This window comes from Myotis myotis, unplaced genomic scaffold, assembly GCF_014108235.1.
Source record: "Myotis myotis isolate mMyoMyo1 unplaced genomic scaffold, mMyoMyo1.p scaffold_m19_p_4, whole genome shotgun sequence".
In the NCBI taxonomy this organism is placed as follows: domain Eukaryota; kingdom Metazoa; phylum Chordata; class Mammalia; order Chiroptera; family Vespertilionidae; genus Myotis; species Myotis myotis.
Genome location: NW_023416346.1, coordinates 71,964,221 through 71,970,900, shown reverse-complemented (window position 1 = coordinate 71,970,900; position 6,680 = coordinate 71,964,221).

The window sequence follows — 6,680 nt, the reverse complement described above, 5'->3', positions numbered from 1 at the left end:
TCAGGGAAAAATCCCTACCTGGGGAAACAACCTTTCTGGGAGAGGTGACCTTGGTTAAAACACACAGCGCTAAGGGGAGCAAACATATTAAGAACAGTATGCTATATACGCCAGGTCCCTTGAAACATATGCTGTGCAGATGTTTCTTTCCTGCAGCGACTGTGTCAAGCAGCAAGGATGGACCGGCTTCCGGCAAATTCCCCCTTTTTTATTTTTTAAATGATAGCGCATGCAAATCAGTGGCCACCTCTCAGATTGGGCCATTTAAGACTCGGAAGAAGATTGGCAAGCAATGACAGTGAGCATAACTATAAACATACTGGATGGAGCGCACAAGGAGCCCCATTCCTGTAGAAGGTTGCCGGCCTCTTCAGTCAAGGGATTTCAGCTGTCCTCAAGTTGTTGGTTTGATTGTCTTTGTTGGTCTGGCTAACGGGCAGCATCACTGGCGACGGGCTTCCCGAAGTGTCAGAGAATTGAAGGGCTGCATCAAAGGGTCCATCAGGGCCGTGGTTGATGGTGGTGTCGGTGTCCGAGGAGGAGTAAGCCGTGCCCTCTGGGTCAGCTGATATGGAAGATGGAGGGTAGTAGAGAGAAAAAGAAGAGAAAGCAAAAGAACTGCAAGGCATGGAAGTGTTTAGAAAAAAGAGGGAGAAGAAAGGGAAGAAGGCAGCATCCTGACACAGCCCTTTCCTTCAGCTTCCCCTTTCCCTGTGGTCCAAGGTAGAAATGTGAAACAAGTCCTGTTGCAGTGAGAGGGCAGCTGCTGTCAGCCAATCTCTGTCTTTACCTGGGTCCCGATCTGAGCTGGGCATGGGAAGCGGGAAGCAGCCATGGGGACAGGAGACCTTCCTCAGAAGGGGCGAGTGTTCAAGCCCCTGAACCATTGGGGGGGTGAGGATCTGTTCCCCAACTCTGTTGAACCCCAAGTTCTCTCCTACTGGCCCCCCGACTGTGCCTGTCTTAGGTTGCCCCACCCTGTGGGGTCTTACCCGTCTTTGACTACCAGCCATCTCTGGGCCAAGTAGGGTGATGTGAGGTTCAGTTCTGTCTCCTTGGTAGCCTATGTCCCTCTGGCCTCCATGCCCAGCAACTGCCTTGGGATCCCCTTGCCTGCTGGCGGGGCCCCGGCATTGATCACATATCTTGGGGAACCCAGGTTTCTTCTCCAGGGAGGGCCCAGCTCACACTATTGGGTGAGAGACAGATCCATGGTACCAGCCACCATGAGGCTTCAACCTCAGCATGAACAGAGAGCTCAGGCAACAGCTATGGGCAATTGGATTGTAAGAAGAGGGTCCCTCTTGGCACAAGGGTAAGAGGGGCCAATACAGGACAAAGGAGAGTCCCGGAACAGGGCTTTCTCAGCTCAGGATGTCAGGCTCTTGGCACAAGACAACTCCATGTATGGGACATATACCAAACACCCCTAGTCACGGCATAAAAGGGAGGTGCCCTTCCTGGAACAGTAGAGTAGGGAGATTCTAGAAAAGGCTGTGTTCAGGAAAGAAGGAGAAAGGCCAAAGAACCAGCAAAAAAGTAGTTAGATTTTAAAAAAAAGGAAAAAGGAAAGGAGATGTGGGGCAAAGCTGGGACATGTGGAAAGACAAAAAGGAGGCACATGTGATCCTCCCAATGGACAGATTGTTCCAGCTCAGGGCTGCACATCTGCTGCAGACGGGCACTGGTCAGGTGTGCTATGGTGAGGCAGAGATGGAGGGCGGTGAGACATAAGGTCGGACTAGACGGTCTGGAATCCACACAGGTGAGTCTGCGTCCTGTGGAAATATACAAGCATATCCTCTCCCCCAGGTTAAAAGTACATCAGGTCCCTTCCAGGCTCCTGTAAGCAAGTCTCTCCATTTGACGAGGGCTTTAGGTTTAGTTAGATCAGGGTTCCAATGCCTGTACATAGGGGAATTTCCCTCAGAATCTACATTTAGTATATTAATTACAAATAGAGTATGTTGTAGAACATGATGAGGAGAGGAATATTTAAACTCATTTTCTTGTAATTTTTTAATTTGTGTTTTTAAAGTTTGGTGAGCCCTTTCTACTATTGGTTGGCCTTGAGGATTGTAGGGTATTCCTGTAGTATGTGTGATGCCGAATGTAGAGCATAAGTTTTTAAAAGCTCTAGAGGTATAGGCAGGCCCATTGTCTGTTTTAAGTGCCCTTGGTATTCCTAGGTAGGAAAAACATTGGAATAGATGTTGACTTACATCTTTAAAGGCTTCTCCTGTACGTGCAGAAGCAAGGATAACATGAGAAAAGGTATCAATACAAACATGCACATAGCAAAGTTTGCCAAAAGATGGGACATGAGTAATATCCATCTGCCATAAGTCACAGGGTCTAAGTCCTCTTGGATTAACTCCAGTAGCAGGGCTAGGAAAATGAGTAGGACAATGGCCGCAGTCACGCACAATACTTCGAGCAGCTTCTCTAGATATGCGATAATATAGACGGAGAGCAGAAGCATTTTGATGGTTAATGGCATGAGACCGCCGGGCTTCTTCTAGAGCTGTACAAACTACTGGGCGAGTTAGTAAATCCGCCTGATAATTTCCTTCGCTTAAGGGTCCTGGTAGGCAGGAATGAGCTCTAATATGTCCAATATAGAAAGCCTTTTCTCGTTTATGAATGTAAGTTCGTAGCTGAGTTAACAAAGAGAAAATGGCTGTTCTTCCTTGTGGGAGAGAGGCGGTCTCAATATGAGGAAATAATTTAGCTATATATTGAGAGTCAGTGTACAAGTTAAAGGGAACCTGTTGCAATTGTTCAAAAGCATAAATGACTGCCAAAAGCTCTGTTCTCTGAGCTGACGTCTCTAGGGTTTGTTGAACATGGGTTATTGAGTCAATGATTGTTACTGCCCTACCATTAGAGGAACCGTCTGTGAATACTAAGGAGGCAGGTGGTGATAATGGCTCTTTTGAACATTTAATAGGAAATATAAACAGATGTAGGGAGAGAAATTGCAATATAGGTGATCTTGGCAAATGATGTAAAATTTGTCCTGGGAAGTTACCTATAGCTATTTACCACTCTTCTTCAAATTGTAATAGTGTGTCTAATTGTTCTCTTTTATAAGGTATTATTATCTCAGTAACTTCTCTTCCAAAGAGTTCGATACTGTGTCATCTACCTTTGATAATGAGAGTGGCCACTAGGGAGGGATAGGGTGGTACAATCTTCCTAGGAGTGACAGGTAAATGTATCCATTCTAATGGTCCTTCCTGCCACAAGCATCCTGTAGGAGTATATTTAGTGGCTAGAATAATTAAGGCCCAAGGTTTGGAATAATCTAGATACTGTAGTTGCTGTTTATTGATGGCCTGTTCTATTTTTGCTATAGCCTTTTCTCCTTCTACAGTTAATTGTCGGGGAGACTTAGGGTTAGAATCTCCCTTTAAAATGTCAAATAGAGGTTTTAAGTCAAGAGTGGTTATTTTTAGATATGACCTGACCCAGTTGATATCACCTAATAGTTTCTGATAATCATTCAATGTGTTTAAATGATCTTTTCTTAATTGTAAAGGCTGATGGGTGATAGTAGAGGTATGTAATATTCTGCCTAAGTAGGAAAAAGAAGGTTCAGTCTGAATCTTTTCTGGGGCTATTCTTAGACCATGTTCTTCTAAAGCAAGGATGGTCTGAGTAAGAATTTCCTGTAAAGTAGCCCGATCTTTATGAGCTAGTAAAATATCATCCATATAATGAATAAGATATAGATCTGACAATTTCTTTCTAATAACTTGCAATGCCTGATCTACAAACTTTTGACATAATGTAGGACTATTTTTCATCCCTTGTGGGAGAACCTTCCATTGATATCTCTGATAAGGCTGTTTAAAGTTTTCTGATGGTATGCTGAATGCGAATCTTTGACAATCAGCTGGGTGAAGAGGTATAGTGAAAAAACAATCCTGTAAGTCAATAACAACAACACAATACTCCTGTGGAATTGCCACAGGGGAGGGCAATACAGGTTGTAAGGAGCCCATATCTTCCATGGTGGCATTTATGGCTCTTAGATCTTGCAAAAGTCTCCACTTGCCTGATTTCTTTATTACAAATATGGGTGTGTTCCAGGGACTATTTGATGGCTCTATATGTCCCTCTGCTAATTGATGATCAATTAATTGTCAGGCTGCTGATATTTTCTCAGATGTTAAGGGCTATTGCTCGACCCATACTGGTTGTGACGATTTCCAGACTATGAGATCAGCAGTCCTAAGGGCAATGGCCCCAATTATAAATCCTGTCGAGGAGTGTGAGGTATTACTTTCTTTTCCTAATCCCTTTCCTGGATTAAATCTCGTGTCTAGCATCTGTGATGTTACTCTATCACTGGGGCTATATAATAGAACTCCCATTTGAGACAAGATATCTCTTCCCCATAATGTAAAAGGGATAGTCGTAATTACATAGGGACAGAATGTTCCTGAATGTTGATCTTCATCAGCCCAAGTTAAAATCTGAGAACTCTTTTTTACATTAGGTGCCTTGCCTAGTCCTACTAGGGAAGTGGAGGTGGTGTGCGTGGGCCATGAAGAGGGCCAATCCTTCCCTGCTATGCAGGAAACATCTGCTCCTGTATCCAATAGACCTTCAATTGGTTTCCCCTGAATTTGTAAAATTTTTGTAGGTCTAGTAGCATTGATTTCTTGTATCCAAAATGCTGCATCACTAGATCCAAAGCCTCCGGTCCATCTAGCTTTCTCGGTAACAGCTGTCCCTATTTTATGTATTAGTAACAGGAGTAATTGGGCAATTCTCTGGTTGGGCTGAATCTGTATAGTTGTGGTGGGTGGGGAAAGTAAAATCTGTATTTCTCCTGTGTAGTCTGCATCAACAACTCCTGGGATGACTAAGATCCCCTGTAATGAGGTGGAGCTCTCTCCTAATATTAAACTTACAGTTCCATCAGGCAGCGGCCCAGACACTCCTGTAGGAATGGCTGCTACTGGCGAGTCTGGGGTTAGTATTGCATGGGTGGTTGAGTGGAGGTCCAATCCTGCACTGCCTGGGGTTGCCCTGAAGAGGTCACTGACTGATTGAAATTTGCAGTGGCGTTGAGGGTTGATGCCCCTATTATTGCAGGGGCCTGGGGCTGGCCCCTTCTCAAGTTTCCCAATTGAGGTGATGGGATATAACCTCCTTGGGAGCTATTTGTAGAGTTTAAAGGCCGACCATTTTTATGGTATTTTGATCTACATTCCTTTGCCCAATGGAATCCTTTCTGACATCGGGGACAAACGGTTTTTGGAGGATTAATATTATTCCCTAATGTATTTCCAGGCTGTCGAGGAGCTTGCCATCTGGCCTGAGTATTATTATTTTTATTTGGACATTCTCTGCTAAAGTGCCCAGACAAGCCACAAGAGTAGCAGTTCATATTTCTTTTATTACCTGTATTATTGCTGGCTTGTCCTATACCCTGTACATATTGAGGGTATGTCTCCCCTTTGAGAGCTGCAGCTATAGCTACACCCTGTATAAATGCTGGACTTACATCAGCACACTGTTTTATAAAATCATTTATAGTTCCTGTTCTGCGAATTGGCCTTAATAAAGCCTGACAGGTATTATTAGCATTTTCAAAAGCCAGTTGTTTGATTAGGATATCGGCTGCCTCTTTGTTATTGATTACTCTCTTGACTGCCTGTATGAGGCGAGAAAGGAAATCCTGATATGGTTCCTCGTCCTTCTGTTTAACCTCTGTAAGGGTGGTTGTTTTTCCTGCTGTATAAGGTAGGGATTTCCAGGTATTTACTGCACAACTGATTACTTTAATAAGTGCCTCTGTGGGCATATACATTTGCTCCTGAGCCGTGTTAAAATCACCTTCTCCTAATATTATGTTTAGGGTTATTCCTCCTCTGGAATTTTTGCTAGTGGCTACAGCTCTCTTAGCAAGATCATCATATTCAGTTTTCCATAATAAGTAATCGCCTCCTGAGAGACAGGCTTTACAAACCTGTGACCAATCATAAGGAGTCATCCATTTACTGGCTAGGGTTTCTACCAAGGTTTGTGTGTAAGGAGCTAGAGGTCCATATTCAGAGCAGGCCAATTTTAATTCTTTAAGTACTTTGTAAGGTATAGGCTCCCAAGTGGGGTTTTCGTCCTCACCAAACTCATTCTCATATGCAACTGGGAAGCAGAGTGAGAATTCAAGATCTCCATTAGCTTCAGCTTCTCTTATCGCCCTTTGAAATTTAGACATGGAGCTCGTAGGAGCGGCAGGACCTGGTTTAGGCTTCCTTTCTAATTTGGGGAGCCTGTTTTGAATGGGAGGGCCTCTCTCCTCTCTACTGACTGGAAAGGACCGATGGTCATGTTTATGATATTTATTCTCCTTCCAATCAGTAGGCGTAGCTACATTGCTTTTAGATTGAGCTGGAGACAATAATGATGTATCCTCTCTAGGTGGAGCCAAGGGACTATTTAAAGTTTGAGAAAGTTCAACCGTTTTTGCCTCTGGTGCCAAGGTGTCACAAATTGAATTCCAGAGGGAAAAGATATTTGGCAGGACCTTCTCAGATCCATGGTAGCTGTAATAGTTCTTTAATTGCTCTCCTACTTTAGTCCAAGTTTCTAAATTAACAGTTCCATCCTCAGGAAGCCATTGACATACGTCTTGTATAAAACTTTCTGTCTGACTGGGAGTAACC